We start from the raw sequence: 13836 nt of genomic DNA on the forward strand, positions 1-13836 counted from the left end.
AGAAGAATAAAACAACTGGAATATTTGATCCGTAAGGAAATTAACAGAAAGCTTCATGCAATTACTTTAGGACGTTACTATAAAAACCAGAGAATCCCTAGGGGACTAAGAATTAATTTGAGACCAACGTTATGTAAGGAAGACAAAGAATTTGTGCGCAAATGGGAGGCAATTCTGAATAAGTGCTCGCTAGATTTAATTCTTTTAACGATTCAAGAGCTCACCAAAAATGTTAAAACCTTAAACGAAGAAATAGAAGAAATAGAAAAAGAATTGTGTACAGTGATTGGCAAAGAAGAATTAGGAGCAATATTGGTTGACATTAACCATAAACTTGAATCATACAAAAGTGAAATTGAATCCAAAAAAGTGAGGAAATTTCGACGGGATACTTATGATTATTTGAATGGAGAAGTTTACACCTGGATGGATAAATATCAAACCCCATTCCAAAAGAAACAACACCAGGGGAGTACAGACAATACCTCCAGTACGGATTCTGAAGATTCTAGAGTGAGACAAAGTACAGTGGAAGGAAGGAGGACAATAGAACAACAAGCAGAACCTACCACATCTGCAAGAGAGTCTAGAGCAGCCCGGCCTTTTTTAGGACGAGAGACAGAAGGAAGAGAACGAGACGAGGGAAAAGAAAAAGGAAGCCAAAGAATAGAGACCCGGGGAGCGAGACAGAAGAAAAGTTAGTTGTGAACATATCATCCAGAATACTAACCAAAAGTGAAGAAATGTTACTTCAGAAAGGGCTCAGTTATGTACCTACGCATAGCACAACTTTATTTGAGACTAAGATTGATTTATTCAAATTGGTGAGAAAATTAAAATTAAAAGTGTTTTTTGATGAACTCGATACATCACAACTTAAAGAACAAGACCCAGAGGAACTACAAGAGTTTAGAAAGAAAAGTAATTTTATGCCACCCATAAATGTACCATCCATCGATATTTTTCATCGACAAGTACTCAAAGATCTTAAGAAAGTGTCATTCAAACGGAAGGGATATGGAAATTTGAAACCAAATGAGTTTAAGTTATTGAAAGATTTATATGGAGATAACAAGATAACTATACGCCCAGCGGATAAAGGAGGAGCACTTGTAATAATGAACAGTCAAGATTATCATGACGAATGCATGAATCAGCTCAGAAACACGGATGTATATTCTGAGCTAGATAATGACCCAACTATTGAGATAATGAAGAACTTAGAAGAACTTCTGGGGAAAGCAGAGGAATTAGAATGGATAAGTGCCAAAACACGATCTTTTCTCACAAATAAATATCCAAGAATACCGAACTTCTACACGCTACCTAAAATACATAAAAGTTTCACAAAACCACCAGGCAGACCGATAGTTTCTGGAGTAGACAGTGTACTACAGCCATTGGGCCAATACATTGACCAGTTTTTGCAACCATTGATACAAAAGACAGATACCTACATTAAAGACACTAATCATTTTTTGGAAATATTGGAGAAAAATGTATTTACAGAAACCTCAATTATGTTTACAATTGACGTGAAGAGCCTTTACACTTCTATTCCACATAACCTGGGTCTAGAAGCAATAGAATGGTTACTTCTCCAAGAAGGTGATTTGAAAGCAATGAAGGAATTTATTTTGGTATTATTACAGTTCATATCTGAAAATTCATATTTTCAATATAGAAATAAATTTTTCATTCAGAAATCTGGGACAGCAATGGGGGCCTCAATGGCTCCCACATATGCAAATACTTTCATGCACAAATTCGAAAAGGAATATGTACTTGATCATGCAGTATGGAGAAATTATATAAAAATGTGGGTCAGATTTATAGATGATATCTTTGGAATATGGAATGGCCCAGAGGAATCTTTTAATGATTTTTTCACCTATCTCAACAACATTGATCAACGTATACAATTCACAAAAGAAACCTCAAGAACGCAAATTCACTTCCTAGATGTAGAAATACGTATTCACAACAATAATTTTTTGACCAGCATCTACAGAAAAGAAACAGATCGAAATAACTTACTTCATCGACTAAGTTTTCACCAACCGAGTCTAATTAGAAATTTGCCCTTCAGTCAAATGATGAGAGTAAAAAGGATTGTCAATGATCCAAGAACATGCGCGGTAGAAATTGAGAACATGGGGAGGAGGTTTGAAGCAAGAGGGTATAAACCAGCGGAGATAGAATTTGCTAAAAAACGAGTGATGGAACCTACAGTAAGTGGCACAAGGAGAGAGAAGAAGGAACCAAATATTGTATATGTGTCATGTTACTCAGTACAAAGCAACAAGGTAAAGAGTGTAATCAAGAAGAACTGGAGTACACTGACCAATGACATGCGAGTTGAACATTTGTTCAGGGAATTACCAACTTTTGCGTACAAGAGGAGTGCAAACTTGAGAGACAGATTGGTTAAAACGAGACCTGAAAAGAGAGCATTGGACACATTGAGAAAAGGAACTTATCCCTGCTTGCATTGCAGTAATTGTAATTTTATAACAAAAGGGGATACAGTTGATCACCCTCGTACAGGTGAAAAAATAAAACTTAAGGGATATGCGACATGTGATACCTCGAACATAATATACAGTATTAAATGCCCGTGTGGCATCTACTATGTTGGACAATCTAAGAGACCTGGCAAGTTGCGATGGAACGAACATAGATCGTGTATTCGGAATAACAATCCGAATTCGGCAGTAGCCAGACATTGGAACACAATGAAGCACAACATCAGCCAGATGAGGATTCAAGTCTTGGAGGACATTAGACAGAACAACGCACATGAGGATTTGGGAAGAAAATTGAATCAACGAGAATCGTTTTGGATCGACCGGCTTGACTCCCTGAGACCAGGGGGCATTAATGAGGAGTTGAATTTTATGTGTTTTCTATGATGAAAAATATGTGTGTTACATAAGAAAGATTTGTTAAATGCAAAGAAAAATCATGACTGATAAAAATGCTGGAATTTATGTCCTGTGGAATTTAAGGCAGTTTAACACTACTTAATAATGGAGCCAATTGTAATAATGTGTCTAATGTTGGAGTTCACAGTATATCCCGCAGGGGTTAATTTCCCTGTGGGACGTAAGGCAGCTAATCGCTGCCTAACAGTGAACTCAGTGAAATAACAGATAAATATACGAGCTGATATATGTATAATATTTCTGAAGAGTTGAAAAGACACATTCGCGCATGCGCGGAGGAGATTAGTGAAACACATTACGGCATTGCACGCAGCGGCGCGCATGCGCGGGAATGAGTAGTGTTGATAAATGTTAGTACGAGTGGCGAGAGCTGCTTTTGGAATAGCTGTCGCGTACGAAGAGCAGGAGAGTAAAGGTAAGCACAACGGAAGAGGAGGTTAAGTGGGAATACTGAAGGAGGGGGACCACAGATAAGGAAGTAGTTATACATATATATAAATATCTGTTTCAGAGGATACGCGCTAGATAAGGATACCGGCAACAGAGGTGAATATATACTCTGGGGACGAAAAGCCAAACAGGTAGAAAAGCGTTAAGTATATCATGATATTATACTGTGAAATGAGGTTTAACAATGATCTATAATGGATGTTTTTTGTATATTTTTTCGACTTGTTGTATTGATGTGAACGCCATGATGGAACACAACTTTAACCGGGTATGTGCATGCATTTACTTTACGATTTCACGTTTGGGTGAATCATTGGGAATGGGTCATGGTGTTGTAAATATTATTGATTGTTAACAAATAGTGTTGATAGCCCTGATGATGGACGGATGTCCGAAATGCATTGGCAATAATTTTGAAACACTGATTGGTTAGGAATAAATAAACAATTGAAATATTGGAAATATTACAACAGAAATGGTGGATTACTTAATGAAGAAATACAAATTACTAATGAGAATGAATTGAAACCCGTTGAGGGGAGTGAGAGTGAGCTCACCCAGGGTTGGAAGTTGTTCAGCCCTATTGTATGGATATTGTTTCAGAGCCTAGTGCCTAGGCTCAAGGGTGAGCCCCCGCAATTGACTTCAGAAAAGTGAATAAGTAGAAACAAAGCAGTGCCCACCCCATTTCTTAATTGTACACTCGAGCACCGTCCCACGTGGCGTGGTCTCTTAGATGCTGTTGGTAGCATCCCAAGTCTGGGCGTCCTTTCCTTCATGGTCTGTGCTAACCCCAGAGACATGAATATGCTGGGCTGCACATGTCTGCGGCAGCTCTGTTGGAAGCACACGTTCTCTCCGGGACTGGTGAGGAGAGAAGCTCTCAGCTGTCTTCCTCTCTTACTCAGGTCACCTGTGTCTTGTCAAAAACCATCAGGTGCCACTGCTTTGGTTCCACCCACTCGTGATGCATCGGGCCAATCAGGCATTGGATCGCAGTGAATCACAGCCACCCCCCCCTCGACCCTTTGTGTCTAGCCAGTTTTACGGCATCCAGCTGTGAAAGTGGGAGCGAGCGGGTGTGTTTGGAAAGACTTCCCTTTACTGCACGCTTACTACCATTTTAATGGACCCCCAAAGGTGTTGTTTTTATTTTTGATCCTGACCTGTACTTTTTACAGTGCAGTGAAGCCTTAAGCTTCACTACACTGTCTTTTGTTCATCTGTTATGGGGAAACAGGCATGTCCTGTAGGCTGTCAGTACTCGGAAACATTGTTTCCCTTAGTCTTGTATCTTGGTTACTACTTTTAGTAGCTTATCATCACTTGTGATAACTTTTATCATTGTACAATGCATCTTACAATGAAGGACAGTGGGGTATTTTTTTGCCCTAGACTAACACTCAGTGGATTTTTGGTTACTCTAGGTGTGCTAAATGGACAAGCTGGTGGTGGCAGCAGTGACTTTTTACACATTTTTGGTGCTTTTCATTTTAGCCTTGCCGCATTTACCGTGTTTGGATACTAACTGTGGCTAGTGACCCAACATAGCTATACCACAAGCATTTTCGCTTGACCTTCGGTGAGGCCTGGGAAATCCTTATATGGACTTCCAGTGCCCGGGAAGGCAGAGGATTTTGGCGGGCTACTGGAGGTATATGTGTGTTTGCTGGTAGGGTGTGGGCTGGGACTGTCGGGTCCCAATCCGCAAACTGGTTTCAGTGTGTCTGAGTGACATGCATGAGTGTTACTGCCAGTGGGCCTGATTGGACCACTGCTGAGGTGTGTGTGGGGCTATTTCTACTATTGGGTAGTGGGAGTTTCTGCTCTTACCTTGCTTTTGGGATAAGAAGAGGACCCCTGCAGCCACTTTAGAGAGATCCTGGAGAAACCTGAAGGAGGCCATACTCCTGTCCAGCTGTGAGACTTGTGAGGAGACCAGTCACCTGTTTGAAGGAGGCCTGGCGACCAACTTCTGCTGCTGTCCTGGAAGAGCTCTATCTTGCTATCAATCTCCAGCAGTCCTGCGAGGGAGCTGCAGCCCATGAAGTGGAGGGATCATTGATTCCTGAGGTCTGCTCTGTAGCCTGCAAATAGGAGCCTCAGAAGTGTCCCTGCACCACACTGTGGCTGACCAGCTCTGAGTTTGGGCTACCGTGCTGCCGATGTCACCACTCCGAGTTGAGGCTGGAACTTGGGGAATCATCAGCTTGTCCTGCAAGACTTACTTCAGGGTTCCTAGCATCAAGTCAAGTGAGACCCCTTGCGTCGCCGACGGCTGTCTGAATCAGCTCAGCTGAGTGGAGTTCAGTCCTGAGAGGGGTCCTGCATCATGTTCTGCTGCCTTCTGCCACCGAGAGTGCTTGCACCAGCCGAAGAAACTGACTGGAGATCGCCTCGAACCTGCAACCCCTGCAAATCAAGGGCTGAGGCTGATGGTAGGAAAAGCAACCTCGGACCTTCTTCCACCGACCTGCCATGTCCTGTGAAGAATCGGAGTAAGGGAGGACGGGGAAGGGGTGAGCTACAGTGGTTCTTACCCTAAATTCCCTTTAAACGTTTTGCTAACTTTTACAAACTTTTATAACATTTTGGCTTCGCCATTGCTTGCTTCCTCAAGGCTTCCCAAAGTTGGGGACCCTTTGGTTAGTTAGTATAACTTGTCCTCTAACCCTTGGAATCGTTTTCTGGACCCCAAAGACCCTACTTAATTTCTTCCAGGGTTATAAACTATGTCTTAACTTTTCCTGAACTTTTGGGCATAAGGCCCCAGACAACTTATGGAAGGACTTTTGAAGCTAGGCCTAATTCTCTGTTGACCTGTAGTGCATCTTATCTGTACTTTCCTTTAAAGGGGTTTGACCTCTGTTATGCCTCACTTTAGTGACTGTATATATGTATTCTTTTGTTAGTGTTGTGTGATACTTCTACCTGTTAGTAGTCATTTTTCGTAGTGTTGCTTGCCAGAAATAAATAACTATTTGTATACATACTGTCTATGTGTAATTTGTGACTCACTTTGTGTGTACTCATTGTGGACCCTTTACAAGCTCACCACCTCTTGAGACTTAGTCTAGACCACTCGTCACTGCTACCTTAAACTGGTTTGGCTACAGCTCCCAGAGTTGTCCCTGTCACAATATAGGTTGGCTTTCTATACAACTTTCCCCCACGCCAGAGTATACAAAATCAGGCCTAACAGGGAGCAATCTTCTTGAAGATTGCTGTGGTCTGCCTACATGTGAAAGCTTGGTTGGCGACTTCCCTTGATGCTTCTCAGTGTAGGCATGTAAATAATGAACAAGACCGGGAACTGGGCCAATCCCTTGAATGCCCGTAAGTGATCATAGAGTTTCCCTTGGATGCCCGTAAGTGATCATAGAGTTTCCCTTGGATGCCCGTAAGTGATCATAGAGACTTTTTAGCGAAAGGAGGACCATTTCGCCTGAAGGGTATGTTACAAAAGGCCGGGCGTGAATCTGACCAGTATCCAAGTGCCTGTGGAGGATTACATGGTGTGGAACTTGGGCAGAGATCGAGGATAATGAGTCCCCCGGCGTTGCCTCTGGTAATGAGGCATTGTCCCTGGATATTCATCGTTATGGTTTTCATCGCAGCCCTTTTCGCGGAGGGAGATCCTGATATGGAGTCAATTTGGAGGCATTTTGCTCCAGTTGGCCAGGAGCTGGTTCCTCTGTTCAAGTGCAGTTACTACTGACTTTAACGCCTTGACTCCGCTGGCCAGGCCTGAGATGGATTTGTAGTTTGTGTATCTCTGGACGTGCCAAAGGATTTTTCAGTGGGGGTGTGATCAGCCCTACAGGTAGCAGAGTACCAGGCACTCTTTGGCTCCCTAAACACAGGCAAGTACTCACAACAGCAAACATGTACAGTAAAAATAGTCCCAACAAGAGGTAGAGAACCAAGGATAGAGAGGAACCTGCCCCAACTTGCATCCACATAACTCTGCAGATATATTGTGATCAGTGGAACCCACAGTGCCGCAAGAAGGAGCTTTACTATTATTACGGCCTGATCTGAAGAGGAACTTTAAGGTAACAATTAATTATTAAGTTGAAAGAAATATGGATTGCAAAACGATACCTATTTGAGTCTATTTTTGAGTTAAAATATATATATATATATATATATATATATACTCAGAGTGGTAATTACAGTTTTCCTCCGTGAAGAATTATTTTGCTTCCAACTTCAAAATGTATGGTGTAAAATAGTCCCACTCCAGAATCTTTTCAGGAGCCCAGGATGTGATCATAGAGCTTTTGAACTGCGAGCACACTACCCAGCTTTGGAAGGATGCAGGGATGAGATGTGTTATGAGGAGGTCAGACACAGGACAGCTACGGTACATTCACAGTTGTGGAATTGCATATGTCTACGGGAGTAGACCACAATTTCCCAGATTTATTGACCTTGATCACCACCCCTATTTTCCACCCAGTGATACATGGAACAACTGTGTGAACGATACTGATCAGATGGCAAGGGATGGTTCATCTCACATCTGGAAAGAGATGCCAGGTGTCATTATATTTCCAAAGAGGAATACAATCTTTCCCTGGAAGAAAGACATAATCATCACACAGATGTTGCGATGGAGGCAACGCCAGCTCTCGGACCAAGTGCTAGAATTTCCACTATTAAGTATCAAAATGAATGCTATAGCACTGCCAATGCAATGCCATGGTCTCCCGGCGTGTCGCGGTCATAGTCGTGGTGTTGGGCGAGGCTTGCTGATCCCATCTTTATCTGCACCACTTTAGAAATCAGAGGTCACAAGAGTACCACATGCTACTCAATGGTGAGGAGAGCTTGAACAAAGAAAGGTTTTGATGTTCGCATCTTTAAGGTTTTGGAATAAAGATATAACTTGGGGAGCAGATGCTGGTTTAGGGAGTGAATAGTGAATACGGACCCTTCAAGAAGACTGATGGCGATGAAAAGAACATCCAAGCTACTCCTCACTGATGACACCCTGAAACATGTCTGGGAATGCTTGGGATCTTGTGCAGATGGAATGTGACCTGGCAGTTCAGACTGGCCTGCCCCTTTGAATATGGTCTTTCCCCTTCTATAATGGCGTGGCAGGTTAAAAACAATGGCCTGGAGGGTTGCCCAGAGCTGTGCCCACGGTTATGATTGATTCAGAGCCTTCTAGCCATCACCTTTTGGTTTTGCTTATGCTGATGAAAAGGTGATCATGCCACATGAGAGCAGGGATGCAAGTGTCGCCTCCCGTTAAATATATCAATGTCGTGCCTTGGAGAAGGGCCACAAACTGCCGATCTTGCTTAAAGGCGGGACCAGAAATCCTACTTTCCTATGAAAAGGATCTAATCTAAGTCCATAGATCTGGCATGATTGGAGTGCCACCCCTGCAGTGACAGAGAAGCTAGCCAATTAATTCAGAGCACCCAGTGGGACATCTTTCTGTTCTTCTTCACACCCCGTGTAAACATTCTGCCTAGTGTATGGGGGGTGAGTAGGATAAAATGTCCCACCTCCATTGCACAACACAAAGGATACACCCACGGCAAATCCTTTTTTCCAAAATGAGCCCGTTGACCTGTGGAAAGTCAATACAGATACTGGCTTTCTCAGCCGAAAATGTGAAACTGTGAGATGATGTAGAAAAGGTAAAACATGACTTGCCTTCATCCTCCCAAAACAGGTACCTCGGGGACTTTTTCAGAAGCCTGTCAGACAACGACCATTTTTGGCGTCAATCTGTTGTGTGTATATATATATATTTCTTTTTTTCTTATGCCTGCGCCAGAACATTACCTCTGTGATCCAAGGCTGTGATCTGCCCTGCGGATGCTTGTGCCACAGTGTCGTGTCTGGCACTACCACAGGGGTAACCCAAACCCAAGATACCTTGCAACTCTGGCACAGATCTGAGGGCTCCGACACTGGGTAATAAATGGTATGATTGTGGGGAAAGGAGCCGGGATGAGCCAGGAGGGAATTGAACCTGCGACAAATGACAAAAGCTGAGAGACTAGGATCCTGGCTCCATCACTGCATATGATGGAGACCAGTACATAGCACAGATCACACTTGTCTCTAAGAGCTTGTGCTTGTAAATAAGGTCCAAGGCAGGCAAGATTGGATTTCTGCTTAATCCAACCCTGGTCGTTTTAGCAGCAGGGGTAATACAGATGGGCTCTTGCTGTCCATCATATCTCAACATGATGCATCCTTTAGGCTGTGTGCATTCAGGGATGGGCTGTTGCTGATATGCTCGCCAGAGGATGAGTTCATCATCCAACCTGCTTAACTATCAGAGTCATGCGTGTGCCTGTAGTTCACTTTCAATCTTAGTAACTAAGGATCCAGGTCCAGTATCCAACAATAGTATTTTTTCTGCCTAGTAAAATCACTAGCAATACCATCCGAATAAGGCCTTTAGATTCATCATTGATTCGGTCTTCGAGGCGCAAGACAAGAATTCAATTCCGAAGCTCCTGTTTGCTTAAACAGGGCTGTGTGTCCTGGCATGTTGCCACATGAATCTCCGGTGGTACTGGAGGGTCCGCTGGGCCTGGTCACTATCTAGGAGCTTACCTCTAAGTTAATCACAACCTGGCAGTCTGTCGCCTACAGCTCAGAACACTTAAGAACACTAAATATCCTTTGGGCACGCACCATCCAACCTATTACAGGAGGGCATGGGAGGGCTACAGGCACAGTTGACTTATAAAGGGCCAGCACCCAAAATGGCCACCAAATGCTGTCCTTGAAGGCTTCTTCACTTTGTAGCATTTCCACGGCGGTGCTGCGGTAATGTTCTACTGCACTACCGTTTACATATGGGGACATTTTAAGAACAGGAACAAGATATATATAAATGGCAAGGCAATGCTCTCATTGGCTCTCTTTTCTGGAACAGGTGATCGCTCGGTGTGACCCATGCAAGGTTTTGAGGGCAGTCCCGGACACATACCAAAGACGTTTTGACGCTTGGGATCTGATTACAGAAACTTTGCACTGGTCCAAGTGCAAAGTTTGCCCTAGTGCAAAAAACATTGGGGCCATATTAGAAAACCTTTGCACCATGACAAGTGGTTTGCCCTAGTGCTCATATGAATGAATGCTATAAGCACTAGTGCCAACCTTTGCCCTTGTCAAAAATGCACTGAAGGTGTATGTTTTTTTTACCCTAGTGCTTATATCAAACTAAATTGCAAGTTTTGCCAATATGGCCCCAATACTTTTTGCGCTTGGGCTGACTTTGGCCTCGTGCTAATACCATATGCAACTTTGCATGTGCGTTGGTGCACACATTCTGTAATCTGACCCCTGAGGTCTAGAAGAGGTCATTTCAGATACAATGGCCCATGTTTTCACCATTGGTTGCTGGATAAAGGTTAAACCCCAAATGAAGCCCTGGGCTTCAATGTCGAGTTATCCATTATGGCTCGTATGAATTTTGTTCCGGGGCACGAGCCACATGTAACCTGTGAGCTAGAAGACCATTGGTTAAAAAAGAAAATACTTTGTTTTTCATTATCCATATAAACCGTTACACGTGTATAATGGAGGTTTTTCTAGGTAGAAGAAAACAACCTTGCATCTGCCTGTCTTTTGTTTGACATCCTGCAATACCTTTAATCAAAGTGCACCTGATTTGCAAAACAGTTATCTCCATGATCTGGACTTGCTTATTAAGGGTAAACATTGGCGCTCCTGTGAAGCTCAGTCCTTCACACAATGGAGGGAATATGTTCTGACTGTGGCCCATGAAAGCTGAAGAATAAGGCATTTGCCAGTGTGGGCAAAGAAAAGAGATCCTGACGGATCTGAGTGATTGGATATGTGGATCTACCAGCAGCGCTACAAACTGAGCTGCTTCTAGGCACACTTGACGGCAGAGCACGGGTTCGGAAACATAGCCAGGCATGTGTATTTGCAGCGTGCTTCAGGCTCTTCTAAAGATCATCATGGTTTCTGATGCATCCAAGGCCATTCCTGCTCGGGGAGATGTCACCGCACATCTTGTGTCTCCCCTGCCCGTGATCTAAGAATGGGGCAAGTTTAGCCACAGGCGACTGGAAGATCAGGGAGATCGATTAGGTCGATAAGCCTTGATTTTGGTTGTGTGATATGGGGGAGAGTCGGACAAAACCAGAGGGAGTAGATTGTAAACAAAATGCATCCCTGCATTGGGAGCCCATGCAAAGAATGCTGAAGAGAGCTACTAGAGTCCCTCTTCTTAAAACCAAAGAGAAGACGAGCTAGGTACTTCTGGACAGACTGAATAAGCTAAATTTAGTGGCCTAAGTAGATGGTTTTAGCCTAGTACAATTTTGAGTATGGAAGAGCTCGACAGATCTGAGGGAAGGAGCCCCTACGCGTTGTTTTTAGCATCTATTTATTGCTGCATTTTTTTCTGCTGATTTTTTAATCAATATTATTTTGCGCATTTTACAGATCCTGTCAACCTCCCAACCCTCCCCGTACGCTGCTATCGAAATATCCCTTTTCCCAAATGAACCACCTCTTCTTTTTAAAATGCTCTACGATTCCAATCGCTTCCTGGGTTCCGCCTAAGCATCAAATTAATCTGAGTACCCATTCTCACGTCAGACTCCCAGAAAACACACAAGATTTATATGCAACTGCAGAATGGAAAAATCTGACAGAGACTACTGGGTCGGGAGGTTGCCATGATTCCACATGACATTCCTAGGCCCCAATAGTGCATTTCCATGACCTGTTTGCCAACCAGTTATCAACCTTTTCAAGTCCTGAGGATAAGAGAGTAAAGTCATCTTGGGGGTCCATTGGCCTGCAAGAAATCTGAGCATCGTCACCGTAGGTGCGGAAAACCAAGAGAAGCCAAAACATCTAAGATGGGGCTGTAAATAAATAGTTAGCAAAAGGGGAGATTATTTAACATTACTTCCCGCACCTCATTCCTTGGTCACTAAATCAGAATCGAATAGCCCTTGCACCATTACCAGTCCTCCCTTGAATTTAGATTCCCATAATCCCCCTCACTTTGGGCAGTCCACGTAGACTGGCAAACCATGTGTGGTCACTCATATTAGAAGCAACTATGCTCACTATTATATCATCAATTTGCCTATTCTATCACAGTTATTAAATCATTATTAGAACACTAGCTGTCCCCGGCCACGCGTTGCTGTGGCTCAGTCTGGTTAAATGGAAAAGAAAGAAAAGAGAAAGCGCACTTTTCTAATATGTTTAATTTGACAATGCTGGTGGGTAGTTTTGAATGGCTCTCGCGGTTCTCCAAGTTGAGGCAGTTTAATTTTCCCGGCAGCGCAACACATTCCTTTCGTTTCTCCATTGAATTGCAGAGCCTTCCAATAAGGACACACTTCAGTCATGGTGCCGATGAGAATATGCCTGCTCAAACTATAATCATCAGCTGGGTTGTACCGGAATGCAAGGCGATTATAATTGCGTGATTGCTGAGCATGGAGTCGTGTTTGACACTGATCGGCTGTTTCTCGTTGACGTCTTTCAGCCACTCTCAGCCCATCACGTTTGAAGCAGATCTGAAGCTGCAGAACGCGAACGCTGTGCTCGCAACCATGCATCCTAAAGTCTGGCTGCACGTCGCTCTGCTGCTTCCTCGGCACGTATTAGAGCCAGCGTGTGTTGCTTTTACGTCCAAGAGATGGCGCTGTTTTTCAGAAAAAGCATGTTTTTACCTGTCACAGGTGTGACACCTATGTATAGTAGGTATATAAAAACACGCGCCTATTGGAATGCAACGTTGTGTCGAAATTTCAAAGCAATCGGTGAAGAACTTTCGGAGTTTTAAGATTTTGAACAAAACAAACATTTACATTTTTATTTATATGGATAAACATACGTATTTCCTCTGTAGATGCTGAGAGCAATGTTGCATCACTTCATTCAAAGTTACGCAGAGACATTTTTCCTGCGTAATACCCATTTTCTTGTTCAGTCTTTCACTTGAACGTAATTGTTAAAACCTATTGTAAAAAATGGACATATGCACAATGGAACAAAATGATCTAAAAAATGTGAAATGAAATTCTCTATCATTCATTTCAAAATACGTGTTTGCATTTGTTGGAAAATGTCGACAATTGACTTAAATAAGATTATCTATAAAAAACATAAATGAAACTAAGGCGGCCACTAGTCAAACTACATTGTGTTTGATCTTCTGTGGGTCACCTATGATCTTTGTGCATCTACAGCAAGTAAGAGTTTAGTTTCTGAGATTTGATCCTTGCCCAGAGATATGACCGAGGTTAAATATATTTTATTGACCTTGGGGGGCAAAACAGTAGCATCATCAGGCCCAATATTTAAAAATAGCTGCAATATCAGAATATCTGCATATTGCTTTTCAATTTAGTTCTGGGTGTCGTAGCCAGGCAAAGGTCAGAACTGATAATAGGTTTGAGCATTTGGT

General features: G+C 42.9%; 1 protein-coding gene across 2 annotated transcripts in view; it reads left to right on the forward strand.

Annotated features, from left to right (window-relative positions):
* The window catches only part of LOC138527483 (meckelin-like), a 642839-nt gene that overhangs the window by 283482 nt on the left and 345521 nt on the right, over positions 1-13836 (forward strand). The window lies entirely within an intron of this gene.

This window comes from Ambystoma mexicanum, chromosome 1q (genome assembly GCF_040938575.1).
Source record: "Ambystoma mexicanum isolate Mex_15411 chromosome 1q, UKY_AmexF1_1, whole genome shotgun sequence".
In the NCBI taxonomy this organism is placed as follows: Eukaryota; Metazoa; Chordata; class Amphibia; order Caudata; family Ambystomatidae; genus Ambystoma; species Ambystoma mexicanum.